The 15099-nt window shown below is 43.2% G+C and overlaps 1 protein-coding gene across 13 annotated transcripts in view; it reads right to left on the bottom strand.

The window, feature by feature from the left end:
- Lgsn (lengsin, lens protein with glutamine synthetase domain) overlaps positions 1-15099 on the bottom strand; it is a 175419-nt gene that overhangs the window by 47219 nt on the left and 113101 nt on the right. For 8 of the 13 annotated variants that reach the window (XM_074081809.1, XM_074081810.1, XM_074081812.1 and 5 more), the window contains one exon: positions 11655-12362. The exons of 1 other annotated variant lie outside the window; for it this stretch is intronic. The gene's annotated coding sequence lies outside the window, so the exon portion shown is untranslated. Of the gene's footprint in view, positions 1-433; positions 6477-11654; positions 12363-13113; positions 13937-15099 lie in introns of those variants that run through there. 4 more of the 13 variants (XM_074081807.1, XM_074081808.1, XM_074081817.1 and 1 more) reach the window with 4 other exon arrangements.

The following is a 15099-nucleotide window of genomic DNA, read 5'->3' as shown; positions in this document are numbered from 1 at the left end:
TTCTCAGTTGACTTTCTTGTTTCTTCCCTACTCAGAAAGAACATTCTCACATCAGGGTACCAGTGCCCCTCACAGAACCAAGTGCTCACCTGTCAGTGAGTGTTCCCTAGGTCTGTCCTCAAGATGACTTTAGCTGTGCATAACACCTCTAGCAACAGACGCTCACAGTCCATTTGGCATCACTGCCTTAGTATGTTTTCTGTTGCCAATAACACAAAACCACAGACTTCGACAGGCAGATTTGTTTATTTATTCATTTATTCATTTGTGCATACATTGTTTGTGCCGTTTCTCCACCCTGTCCCCCGCCCCTCCCTCTGCCCCCCCCACCCCCCTCACTTCCAGGCAGAACCTGTTCTGCCCTTTTCTCCAATTTTGTTGAAGAGAAGACATAAGCAATAATAAGAAAGACAAAGTGTTTTTGCTAGTTGAGATGAAAATAGCTATACAGAGAGATTCCTAGCATTGCTTCCATGCACGAGTGTATTACAACCCGAATTGGTTCATCTCTACCTGACCTCTTCCCTACTTCCCAGTCACCTTCCCATATTGACCTCTGTCATTTTAAGGTTACTGTATTAGCTCCTCTGCAGTGGACACATCACACATTTTCAAGTTTTGGGTTTTCTACCTTTCTCTATTCCTAATGTATGTGTTCTCCCCTTAGCTTGTGACCCATGTCCAATAATATTACTGCATTTGTTTTTGGTCTAAAGTCAGCATATGAGGGAGAACATAGGATTTTTGGTCTTCTGAGCCTGGCTAACTTCACTTAAGATGATGTTCTCCAATTCCATCAGTTTGCTTGTGATTGACAAGAAGATTTCGTTCTTCTTCATGGCTGAGTAGAATTCCATTGTGTATAGATACCACATTTTCTTTTCCATTTGTCAGTGCTGGGACATCTTGGCTGTGTCCATAACTTGGCTATTGTGAATAGCGCTGCAATAAACATGGGTGTGCAGGAGCCTCTGGAGTAAACTGAGTCGAACTGACAGGAAGATTTTTATTTTGACTCATGGTTCTGGGGTCAAGGTCAAGGGCTCCATCTGGTGATGGCCTTCTTGCTGGCAGAGTCACAAGACAGTGCAGGACCTCACATGGCCAGGGGCAGGGTATGTGCATGTGTGTCTGCATACTCTGGGTTCCCTCCTCTCATAATAAAGCCACCAGGAATCAACCATGGTGCCTCCACCTGGTGTCCTTATCTAATCCTGATTACCTCCCCAAGGCCCCACCTCTAAACACCATTGTTGGATTGAGTTTCCACTCTCTCAATGGGAATTAAATGAATCCTGCAGGAAACATTCAAACCACATCCAAACCATTGCTCTCACCAATCTACTGGATTTTCTTCACCTTGGTCTGTCCATTCCGAAGTATAATCTTGCTGCTATTTGCAGGAAACACTGGATGGTTGCATTTGCTCAGCTCCACATCCCTCAAGTCTTTATTAAAATGTTACTTCAGGGAGCTGGACACTGGTAGCTCACGCCTGTAATCTAGTAGGCAGAGATCAGGAGGCTCACAATTCAAAGCCAGCCTGGACAAATAGTTCCTGAGACCCAATCTTGAAAACACCCAACCCAAACAAGTCCTGGCAGAGTGGCCCAAGTGGTAAAGTGCCTGCCTAGCAAGCATAGGGCCCCAAGTTCAATCCCCAGTACCACCAAAAAAAAAAAAAAAAGTCACTTCAGTATGTTACACACATATATGCACACACACACACACACACACACATGAAGGTAGCATAATGAAACCCACCTAATGCTGTTGAAAAAAGGGGAGGGAGGGTAAGGAAATACAGAGAAGGAGGTGAACTTATTCAAAGTACACTGTACACATCTATGAAATAACCACAATGGAACCTCTGGTATTATCAATGTATGCTAATTAAAATTTTTAATTTTTAAATTAATTAAATATTATGAATGGTCGAATAAATATCACTGTGCTCTAAAATAATGTCACTTTAGGATTCTTTTTCTGCCAACTCACTTAAAATGAACATTCCCCATGTCATCGTGTCACTACCTCAACTGTCTTGTTTCCCTTCTCCAAAATGCCAATCACCATCTAATCTTGAAGCTCATTTGTCTTCTTGCCTCTTTCCTTCCTGGAATGTAATCTCCATGAAGGCAAATGTTCCATATTTTTTGTTTGCTGCTGTGTCCTCTGGACTAAGCAAGAAGCCTGGCAGAGAGCAATTGTATTTCTTGAAATATTTCTTGAAGAACAATGATTTAAACTTACAATCAGCCTCCCCTCCCTCTATACTGAAGGAGAGTTGATTGAATGCCACCAATTTGTCCCAGGTAGGGCACATCTGAATTGTGACAGCGGGAGCACTGTCTTCAATTACAGGTTGGAAAATTCAGAGGCAATTCTTCCAATTGCTTTTGCTCATGTTAGTCTTTATAAAGGGTGAATGCATCTTTAAATCTTAGGGAGGAAGGGAATCTCAGGTAAAATATGCCATTGTGTGATGACCTAACTTTATACACTATAAAACTTGGACAGTGTGACACAGGGAGCTCCTCTAATTGTCCCACTGAATACCTGGCATGATCTTAGAGGGACCGGCACCTATGTGTGCTACTTTGTGAAACGTACACAGATGTGCATGTGACTAACACATATGGGAGAGATGTTTGTGAGTGAACTTGGCAGCAGTCTTACACAGAATAAATGTAAATGCTTGGTATCAGGTGCCAGTGATGCTACGTAACTTGAGAGTTATTCTGCTGCTGAAAGACAGTCCATGTCAGGCTACTTGATACCTGTTTACAAATTAGTCACCAAGGGAGCTTTGTATGCACTGGTGCCAGTCCTTACCCCTGGAAATTGTCTTCGTGGGCAAAGGATGGGCCTTGTAGAACCCTTGTACTTCTCGGGTGGCTCCAGTGTGCAGGGAAGGGCTGGATGTCCTCAGGATGGGACCATGAAAGCACCAGACATACATATCAAGTTCAAAGAATTCTTCCAGGAACATGCTGTCTTCACAGGAATATTGTCCTCAAAGTCATCCCAGGGAAAGAGCAAAGTCATGTTTCATGTTGTCATTTGTAGCATGGAGACTTACAGACATTACCATTTGGATAGCAGAGATGCATGATTTCAGCTTACTTTAAAGATAGCTCAGCTATTAACGGAGGATGACATTCCCTTTAAGGGAGTCACATTGCAAAGTCAGAGCCCAGTGCTGCAGGTGCCTGGAAGCCAGTAATAACTGACAAGATGTATTCACAGAGTCAAGCCATCCCAGGTTTAATTTCCAGCTCTGTTACTTACAGGCTGTGAACAACCAGTTTAGCTTCTCTACTTATAAAGCAAGGATAACAAAACCCAACTCAGGAATACTTGTGAGCATCTTCAGACACTGTCCCCCACTCAGATGGGGCTCATGTTGGGGTTTGATGCTGTGCTGTCATTGTCTTGGGATTCTCAGTCACTTTGTCTTTGAATCTGAGGTTCCAGGGGAGAACTATGACAGACGGGAGGCGCCAGAGGTTCCAGGCATGTCTCACAAAGGTCTTGCCTGCCATCTCAAGGATGCTCTCCTGACCTCTAGCAGGGTCTGCGCCTGGGTGTGGCAAGACCTGGGATGCTATAGAAGTGCTCTGCTTGCCAAGGCCCTGCAAGTCCCCCATGCCATGGGGAGCAAATGAAAATGCTGTGACACATAGAGAAAGAAACCTCAGGGAAAAAGGAAATGCGTTCCTCCTGCGTTTTGAATGAGAAGCCTGAGTTATCATTTCCACTGGTCCCTGTGAACTATGCAGCAGGCCTTGCTGCTGAGACAAATTTTTATCACACACAATTTTTGTGCACACGTCAAAAATAAAACACAGGACTGTTGATCCCACCACTGTAGAAAGCCTCACACACAGCAGTGTCTTAAAACGTCAGGTAGTTCCCATCTCTGTCAGTACCCAGTTCCCTTTCAACAATGCCAGTTGGTAAACTACTAAAACTACCCAGAGCATGTCCTAATGTCCATCTCACAAGCTGTCTGTCTTGTAGGAGCTGGGAGACAGGACTGCAGGTAAAGCTCCAGAGTCCATCCCTAAACCAAGAGACTCACAAACCAAGCAAAATGGCGCAGCTTCCAAGGAAACGCCTGTCAGAACAAGCAGAGGTTTCCACTCCAGAAATGATTTGGAACTTTAAGCTGCCTTAAATTTTTCTCACGAATCAACAGGGCATAAATTTTTAAGTGACTATCATCTCCTTTAGAGCTATCTGGTACTGATTTTGGAGCTGCAGTGCCTGAGAACTCAAAAGAGCCAAAAAGAAAGGAAACAGGGTCCTGTTACTGCAGCACTCAAGTGGTCACCACCGTGCTCTACTTTTACATGTAAATGGGGACCAGCATTCAAAACAATTGCATGTCTTATCAGTGTAAAGACCATTGGCAGTCAGGGAGTGATTTATACTGTGCAACCCAATCCTAATGATATTTGGTCTTTTTAACTTTCTGGGTTGGGACAATGTAACTTCTCAGACCCAGGGTGGTGATGGGAGGAAAATCGAGGCCCCAGGTATTCTTTTGAGGATCTGCTCATTCCTTGTTGGTCTTTATTCAGCACCAAATGCATTTTTTCTTCACTCTTTCATTTTGCACCTGCATCTTCCTGAATCTGTTGATTTTAGGAATAGAAATGTAACTCAGGAAGGTGGGTATGAAGTTTTGTGACTACATAACCTGTTGCGAAAGAGTTCCAGTAAATAAACAGACTCCTGTAGGGTTACTGTGTTCAGGAGATCCCAAGTACACAGCTCCCCACCCCAGCAGAGCAGACAGTTGTGTGGGTGGTAAAATCAGAAAACCCTCTTAGCACTCTAAAATCAGCACCGCTGAGCACTAAGATTGTGGGAGTGCATGGACTTAACTTCCTTGGCCAAACCAAGGCTCTGTACCCACAAAAATCCAAATATTGAGAGAGAATGCTAAAGCATGATACCATCTTTCATAACTCACTTTAAGTAAGTTCATCAATTTTTTTTCTTAAGATTGACTTTATCTTAAGTGTGAGGGAGTGAGTGATGGGAAGAGAGGCAAGAACAATGGTTAGGTGCCACGAAGAGGTTTCTAAATTTAGGGTGAGTCTAACAAATAACCATCCTACTTCACAGTTCTTCTTGGGGCTCATCACACTGATGGCACAGTATCAATTATTTTCATCTGAGTTTCTTCTAGGACATGCAAGAATGTCGTTTTAAAGAGTGACACAGTAAGGACCAGATCAGCAAAGTCCTTACCCCAGCACCAAGTCATTCTCTCTCCACCAACTGCAGCAGTGATAAAGTATTTAACAAACTAATCTGCCAACAGCAAAAGCCACTTATGTGAGATTGCAATTGTGTAAGGCCAGCTGACAACCTTTAACTCCCGCTTCAAAAGTGTCATGTTAGCAAGGATGCAGGGAAAAAAGAACCCTCATACTCTACTGTGGGATTGTAAATTAGTCAACCACTATGGAAAGCAGTGTGAAAGCTCCTCAGAAAACTAAAGATAGAACTGCCATATGATCCAGCAGTACCACTCCTGGGCATCTATCCAAAGTCACGTAAGTCAGGATACAATAAAGACACCTGTACCCCCATGTTTATTGCAGCATTATTCACAATAGCCAAGGGATGGAAACAGCCAAGATGCCCTACAATTAATGGATGGACTAAGAAAACTTGATATATATGCAATGGAATTTTATTCAGCCGTAAAGAAGAATGGAACTTTGTTACTGACAGGTAAATGAATGGAAGTGAAGACTATCGTGTTAAGTAAAGTAAGCCAGGTTCAGAAATACAAAGACTGCATGTTTTGATCCAAATATAAATACCAGTGTTATTACATATTTTTTATTTATATGTATTATATATACATATATGCAGAACATGTTTCCAAAAGTGGGACCATTAGAGAACACTAAGGGAGGGGTTAAAGATAATGACAGAGTGAAGAGATAGACACACACACGTACATGTCTACTTGGTACAGGAGTTTCGAGTGTCAGCTTTAGAATCCAACTGGCCTCATACCCTGGTTCTTTTAATCAAATTACTTAAACTCCCTTTGCTTCATTTTCCTTACTTGTGAAACTAGGGTAATATTTCCTGTCTTATAAGCTTGTGATGAGGATTAAATACAAAACCATAATAGTGTCATGTTTGCAACTTGATATAAGTGACTCACCACCCCCACAACTGTTTTGCTCTTACAATTTAAAGTGCTCTGTTGAGAAACTATGATGAGAAAAGGGTGTGGAAGTGAGCAGAGTTTCTTCCTGCATGACATATCTTCATATCAAGGGAAAACAGTAGCCACAGTCGAGGGATCTGGTGAGATCACCCTCATCCAGTCATCAAAGCTGACGCCAACCAGGCAAGATGACACACGCCTGTAAACCTGGTCCTCTGGAGGTGGAGGGAGGAGGTTGCAAGTTCCAGGTCAGCCTGGGGTATGCAGTGAGGCGCTGTCTCAAAAAAAAGTTAACATCAGTAATAAGGCAAAATAATATAAGTTAATTCTTAATATGCTACACTGTGGAGAGACATCTATGATTTTCTTCCCCTCTTCCCTCTCCCCAAAATTTACCACCTGACTCTAATTGTGAAGAAGCATCAGGACTAACTAAAATTAGGTACATTTACAACGTGGCTGGCCTGTAATAGTTAAAATAAGAATTGTTCAGATTAAAGAAAACTAAAGAGACAAGACAATGGAACACAACTCATGACCCTAATTTGGATGCTGTACGAAAATCCATAAAGGATATTAGTTGGACAAGAGACAAAACTAGGATGTCTTTCAATTAGAGTATTTATCACTGCTAATCTATTTAAGCTAATATCTGTACTGTGATTTGGTAAGAGGGTCCCTCGTGTTTAGGATGTACATGTTGAAGTGTTATTTAGATGTAATGAGCATCATGTCTTCCTGTGCACAAGAGTAAATGGTAAAGCCAATGTGATAAAAATGGTACCTTTTGTGAATCCAGGCTAAGCTTACATAGGAATTCTTGAAATTATTCTTTCTGAAAGTATGAAGTTATTTCAAAAAAAATTCCTTTAATGGAGCTACACTATTTGGTGCCATTTTCTTTCAAATATAAAGTTTCAGTTCCCAAAGGAGTAAGTAATGCCACACAGCATCCTTGCCAAGTGCCAGCAGCAATGGTAAGATGTCACCGATCCTAAGACACAGCCCAGATCCCAAGGTGCTTAGACGGAGCAGATATGCATCTTAGAAACATGGACGTGCTTTAGTCATGAAATCCACGCTGGAGAGCAATTCAAGAAGGCCATGATTTCCAAAGACAGCAGTGCAGACAGACATCCAGCAATACAACTAGAACCTCAGAACATCAAGACTGTTCCTACTGCCACTTTTCTTAACCTCTACTTTCTACTTGTCCTGGGTCAAGCTTGTGAAAATGGAGGTTTCATTATGAAGGCCAAGCCCTCTGGCTACTGGTGCTGACATCTGGAAAGATCACAAGGTTCGGGTTCAGGGATCCATACTACAGCGCCATCCTAGACTGAAACAAATGGCAAAGGACACACTCAGCCTTCTCTGCTCTTCTAGAAGACGTTGGTCTGTGGAATTCCTCCTTAATTCCCTTCCTGATTATCTGATTGCCTCTCACTTGAGCCCAGTAGAATTTTCAAAGTAAGAATGGAACTGTCAGAGAACAGGCCAAGCATGAAGAAGAAGCAGGAAATTGTACTTTGCTTGACTTTTAAAAATTCATCTACTTCAAGTGTTCAAATCAGACTGCTAACTGGAATACATTTTTGAGGTGAATAACTTTTATTGGGATGTATCACGTGCACGTTAGCAAAGACGCACAGTCACAAAAGTTCACTATTTTTAACAGAAAGTCACTCTGAGGGAAATGGTGCTTGAATTATCAAACCCAGAGCAAAGCTGAGCGAGGGAAAAGGCAGCGTGTGGGGTGAGGGCCTTCTCTCTGCTGGTCTAATCCAGAATCTGATGTTCTCATATTCCAAAAATTGCTTCGAGTGCAAATGATGCTTCAAGGAGAAGCAGACAGATATGCACTAATTCTCTTACACATTATCATTCACATCCAAAATGAAACTTAGATTAATTTTCCTCTAACTTAGAAGCAAAATATTGCTAAAGGAACAGCCTGTCTTCATCTTGCTTATAGTAAACACTTGCCACTTAGTATTCAGAAGCCAGCTGGATGTGTTAAACCTTTGGCAATAGACACTAAGATACCTTTTAGGAATGATGGCAAGCTAAGAGGGGGAGAGAGCAATATGGGGAGGGTCCAGGAGACCCCCGTCCTCCCAGGCAGAAGAGTGGAGGTTGAAAACTTATCTGCAAGCCATGAGGGCAAATTTCCAACAGACTTTCACCTCTGCCCTGAAGGCTTCCTCACTCTGCCTTTTCATTCAGCACAACAAACTCAGCCTTGAGGGCTTATTCACTCAATCTGTCATTCAAGAAATACTCACTGGGCTGGGGATGTATTTCAGGGATAGAGAACTTGCCTCCATGCTCAAGGTTCTGGGTCTGTCCCCAGAGCTCAGATATACATGCATAAGTATGTACATAAATATACACACATATACTTGTTGAGAACTTGCCTTATGGCTGTACTACTGTCATGGTAGAGAGGCAGAGGTGGTAAACAGACATGGTACTGTCCACACATGTTTACAGTCCGATAGAACACAGGGATAGAGAAGCAGGGAGTTCATTCCCTGATGGTGTGATGAGCACGAGGTGTACTCAGGTTCTATAGAAAGAGCATCCAGTGAAAGCTTAGGAGATTCAAATAAGCTTTGTGAGAAAGCGATGTCTTGACAGAGAAGAGGAAGATGAAAAGAGTGAGACCGGCTACTTAGAGATGGAGAAGCAAAGTAAAGAAAGGGTCAGAAGCAGGTAGGCCCAAGTCAGCAGCATAGGTGCAGGAAGGACAGCAACCACAGATGAGTAAGAATGACAGGTGAGTTCTGTGTGTCAGTCAGGATGCTCCAGGTGGTACTCAAAGACCAACACCAAAACCACCGTGACTTGACTTACTACTGGTTTACCTCCCACTCAAGACACGTGTCAAACGTGAGTCGGAGGTCAGCTGGACATGGCAGGTTTTAAGCGAGATCATTTTATCTTCTTGTAGCACTGCAAGATTGTCTGCCCCATTGTCCTTGTTGCTCTCCCCTCACCTCTAATTAGATTGGGGTCTTTCAGAACACAAACTATGAAAGCACTCCTGTGAGAGAATCGGAAATGGTTAAAATCAACAGAACAACTGAGCACCGCCCCCATTCCTCAGTAAAAAGCCTGTGCTCTCATGGGCGTCTCACAGAGTAAATGCCTAAATATAATTTATAAGCAAGGCGTGGTGATGTACACCTGAAATCCTAGCACTCAGAACATTGAGGCCAGGTCATAAGTTTGAGGCCAGGCTGGCTTTATAGTGACCCTCATCCCAAAAGAAAATGTACCTCCTTCTTGAGATGTAGCGATCTTAGGGAAGGTGGTTCAGACAGGCACAGATGTGTTTCATAAACAGTGCTAAGTAAAAGTGGGCACCCTGAGTCCTGAACTCTGACCATGAAGAGACTCTGCTGATACAAGCTCAACTCGAGCCTCAGTATTACTCAGCCATAACGAGGATCAAAATTACAGTGTTTGCAGAAAAATGAGTGGAATTAGGGCTCGTAGTATCAAGCCAAGTAAGCCAGATATAGGAGGACAAAGCTCACATGTTCTCTCTCCTATGTGGGATCCAGACATAAAATGTATGTGTACATATATCTCTGTACACATACATGAACATAAAAACGTGACTGCAATCAAGGGACCATGGGGGGTGGCAAAGGGGAGGAGGGGGAGGGAAAGAGATGATGGGGGGAACATGACGAAATACATGTCTAGGAAGGTGGCCCAAGGCAACCCACTGAAAGCTGTTGAAAATAGGGGGGAGGGGAAGTGAAGAGGAAAGGGGGGTGTTAATCTGATCAATGTGCAATAATCCATGTCCGTGTGAAACTCCACAGGAACCTCTTTGTACGGTTGAGATACACAGTAATAATAAAAAGAAAACAGTTTACGATGCCAAGTAATGCAGATGGGTGTCAATTAGCTCAAACCCAGCTGCAAACTGGGTGCCAGCATCACAGAAAAATAACTGTAATCAGAGCACCCATGGTAAATTGGGGTCACACACACTACAACCTGATACAACCCATTCTGCCATGTAAAATGTAATCACAACCCTTAAATTCTATCATTGTAAACTCAACCTTGATACTACATTTCTCTAGACCCTACCCTTGGATACAACTATGAAAAGTAACATCAAACAGATCAGCATTTCCTTCATAAAAGTCACCCAATAGAAAGTGTTTGCACGAGCATGGTGGGGCTTGCCTGTAATCCCAGCACTCGGGAGGCTGAAGCAGGAGGATTGAGAGTTCCAGTCCAGCTACATAGAGAGACCATGTCCCAAAAAAGCAAACAAAAGTCTTCTCAACACAACTTCCTGACACCATTTGACGTTATTTCTCCTCAGAGACAAGATAACCAGGTATTTCACAACTGACCTCATCACCACAGGCCTGCCCATTCACCAGTGAGAACTAAGCTGGATGACCATGGTCACAGTAAGAAGTCATCAGAAACCCAGATCAGCTCAGCGAGCAGCAGATGCCAGCCATCACCCTGGAGTGTGACATTATACCCGAAGGCTGGTGCCCTGTAAGGGAAAAGAAATGCCGCTCTCTGGTATCAGATGAATGTCAGCAAAAAGTGGCTAAAAGGAAATATTGCCTTCTAATTTTTTACTCTTCTGGTGTTTCGTTGTTGTATTTCCACACATACATACGATGTACCCCAATCAAATTCACTCATTCTGATCCAAGCACTGGTGGCTCACACCTGTAATCCTAGCTACTCAGGAGGCAGAGATCAGGAAGACCACAGTTCGAAGCCAGACCACACAGACTTTGAGATCTCGGAAAAAACCCATCACAAAAAATAGGTTGGTAGAGTAGGTCAAGGTGTAGGCCCTGAGTTCAAGCCCCAGTACCATACTTTCGGGCATGTGTATAAAGTACTTCATACACCCCATCTACACCCCTCACCTCTCCTCTCACACAACACCCCACACAGAACCTGCTTCACATGCGTGTCATTCTTTAGTTTCAAGGTCCAGATTCCACATATGACAGAGAACATGCAACACTGGTCTTTCTCAGCCTGGCTTACTTCACTTACACGATGAGCTCTAGCTCCATCCATTGTTTTGCAAACGACATAATTTCATTCTATAGCCAATACTACGTTTTTAATTTCAAAGCTGTTCCTCCCAGACTATGTGGTCACTCTAATTAAATATTATATCATGTTGTCATACTCATGGTGGACCTACCAGCACAAATATGAAGTGTCCTGATAACTTAAAAATAAAGACAAACTCCCAAGTGCCATCCTTCTTTAAGCATTGAGGTTTCTCTGAATTTTCGGTAGAAGCGTGAAAGCATAAAATGAAACTGCCAAATATTGCATTTCTGCAAAATGTATTAAATTGTGTAGGTGAGCATTAAACTATGGAGACTCCACCTGGAAGAGAAGCTCCCATTCCTTAACCGTAAATACTCCCAGTAATATTTACCGTAACATGATCTTTTCATAAATTAAAATTGAGTGCTTTCCCGTCCTCAGTTCCAACAGCCAATTCTGATACTCCAGTAGGGCCACGCCAATAACTAAGCTCCACCTCTTTTCCAAGGACCTGCTTAAGCTTGGTCGCCGATTGCAGTTCTGTCTGATGAGACAGGAGAGAGGAGGGCACGTGAGCAAGATGGTCCGCCGTTACTAGGCTCACATGGCGTCAGATGTCTCCATGTGCCATCCTGCTGGTTTTGCCTCACCTGTTTCCACTCCAGCCAGAGGTGGAGCAAGCAGTCTGCACACCTCCAGCCACTTCCAAAGGTGCCCTTGACTGTGCTTTGCCCAGGCCAGTCCTGGGAGCCTCTCCCTTATGCCTGGGTGTTCCCTGTTGACTGTCCTGTGAGGAATGACAGGAACACACTTTTATGGCAGGGTCATTGCACAGCTAGTCATACGCAGAGACGGTCCTGATAATAACCCTTCACTTTGTGTGGCTCTCTCTCTCCTAGATTGCTCCATCCATCATTCACCTTTGTTCTCTGGACTCGTATTCCTCAGCAAAGTATTTGAAAACAAGTCTTTGTCTCCAGCTCTGCTTCTTGGGGAGCCAAAGCCAAGATCCGACCACACAGCACGCAGAGATATGCAGTAGGAATTACAGGAGTCATGCGTGCTTATGGTACATCAGTTCCAGTGCTGTCACCACGGGCTGTGAAAACAGAAGCGATGTAAGGTGCACACTTTAATTAATGAAACTGCTACTTGCATATCTCAAAACTGTAAGAGTCACACTGCAATTAATGAAATTGCCAGTCATGTGTGTCTGAATTGAAGACTGCTTACCTTTTCCACTTTTTTTGCTTTTCATAATTAAAAAAAGTAAGTACTTTTAAGGAGTTGGTATTTTAAACTCCTTTCCTCCAATGACAGAGGGGAATCAACCGCCTCATAGGTCCACACTCAGGGAAAGGAACCCATAGCCCTTGCTTGACCTTCACACACCTGCGCTTGCCCGCACACATGTGCACACGCACAGTCACATGAATGCTGTACACCACAATGGAACAGATGAAAACTTGGAGACAAGTATTTCAAACAGGGCATTTTCTACCCACGAGTGTAGTGCAAATTATACTTTCACAAATAGAAATTCGACGTATATCAGGTTGTAGTAATTCTGCTAAGTCCTAACTGAGTTTCTCTCTCCAATTGTTCTGGACACAGATAACTCGAAATTACAATATTAAATTCTGCCAGTTTTATATTGCAATAATTTCTAGTGTCCCTATAGTACTTCACATTTTAAAAACTTCTCTCACCTACTTGTCTTACTTACTCTCCCAAATCTGTGGAAAAAATTGATTTTATATGCCGTTTTATGAAGAAGGAGGAAAAGGAGGAAGAAGTAAAGTTGTCAGGATATAAAGACCTCGTTGAGGAGATGATATCAGCCGTATTACCTGTGCTGTAAAGTCGGGATTTGTGGAAGTATTTCCTGAGCCAGCCTTTCCTCCTCTGCTGCATTCACCTCTGGTCATCATTTCAGCTCTCCGCCATTGTGCGAGATTCTCTCTTAACTGCTAACTTGACATTTTAAAAGACTCCCAAATGCCGGCCTCACTTCCTCAGACTTCACCAGAATCCAGTGTATTTATAGTCCACCCCATAAACCACAAGCCCATGACTCCTGGGGTCACAAATCCGCTGCTGTCCTAAAGGTCCTCGCCCTACTTCCTTGCTTGAGGGACCTGATTTCACTTCTTCCTGCCACATGAACAGACCCAACACTAAATCCTTACTGGACTATGCCAACAATTATGGCCCCACTTCTTTCTCCAGGAGCTGGCATGAGGATGGTCACATAATATAATTCTGCCCAATAAAACACAGAAAGGAGGATAGCAGAGGAACTTTGCAAAGGTTTCCTGCCACAGCTATGAACAGAATTATGTCTTTCCTAAAATTCATGTGCTGAAGCTTCACCTCCAGCACCTCAAAATGTATGACAGCCCTGCAGAGAAGGCTTTGAAGAAGTGGTTAGGATTAACTGAGATCAGATGGAAGGTCCCCGATGCAGCACGACCAACGTCCTTTTAGGAGGAAATCAGGATGTGCAAAGAGACATGGGTACCCACACAGGGAATAAAGACCCAGTGGAGATGCAGAGCAGTGGCCACATGCAAGCCAGGGAGAATGGCTTTGTAGGAAAACAAACCTGCGGCCCTTGACCTTAGACTTTTAACCTTCAGAACTATGAGATGCATAATATCTATAATCCCGGCATTAGAGGGGCAGAGGCAGAATGAAAATAGTTCTAATTCATTTTATATATAGCCAGAGTTTTAAGGATTTATAAATTACTAAAAGACACCTGGGAATTACCTAACTCCCTACTTGGTATTTTGATGGAGTTTGTTTTGTTTTGCTTTGTTTTGTTTTGTTTGAGCAGTCACTCTATGTAACCCAGGCTGGCCTCAAACTCTCCATCCTCCTGCCTCTGGCTCCTGAGTGCTGTGATTATAGGCATGTACCACCATGCTGGACCTTATGGAATCTTCACAGGAGACTCTGTGATGCTCCCTTTGTGGATACTGATAGGATGGACATGGAGCTCAGTTAAGAAGCCAAAGCCAAATAAGAGAAGTCCTGCCATCAGGTAAACCTTTCTTTGTATAACTCAGCTACATGCTAAGGTAGTGTTTACCTTAATCTAGCCATTGAGAATAAACACTGATGAGCACCAGAATTTTATTTTTGCTGTTTTTTTTTTCCTGACACTTTTCTAACTCTCCAACCTGCCTTTTCATGTTTCCAGCTCATTCCCTGCTTTTCCCATGGCCTTTGTCAGCACTGATATCTGTTTTCCTAGCCATGACAAGTTAACCTAAGCATCATTCTTGAAAATGCTCGAGGCTGGGCACCGGTAGCTCACACCTGTAATCCTAACTACTTGGGAGGCTGAGACCAGGAGGATGGAAGTCCGAGGGCTGGGGTAGGGAGAAGTAGAAGCTTGTGAGACACCATCTTAGTGGAAAAAGGCTGAGCAAGGTAGTACACATCTATCATCCCAGCTACAGCAGGAAGCCTAAAGCAGGAGGATCTCAGTCCAGGCCAATCTGGACAAAGAAACAAGACTCCCCATCTCCAAAGTAAGAAGAGCAAAAAGAGCTGGCAGTTGAGTACCTGCTTGGCAAGCATAAAACCCTGAGTTGAAACCCTAGGATTGCCAAAAAAAAAATACTTCTCTGTACCTAACTATTCACTTTAATGGTCACAGTACTGCATGATACCTTGATAATAAATCAGCCACAAAGTCTAGCAAAAGAACCCTGCTCCTTCTCTGGCTCAGAAAGTACTTAGGGGAATTAACCTGCTGTATGGAGGACCATGCACCATCTGTGAGAGGCTGTCATGGCTGTCTGCTGGGGTCTTTGAAAGAAGTAAAT

This window comes from Castor canadensis, chromosome 8 (assembly GCF_047511655.1).
Source record: "Castor canadensis chromosome 8, mCasCan1.hap1v2, whole genome shotgun sequence".
Lineage (NCBI taxonomy): Eukaryota > Metazoa > Chordata > Mammalia > Rodentia > Castoridae > Castor > Castor canadensis.
This window is presented reverse-complemented; position numbering and strand designations above follow the sequence as displayed.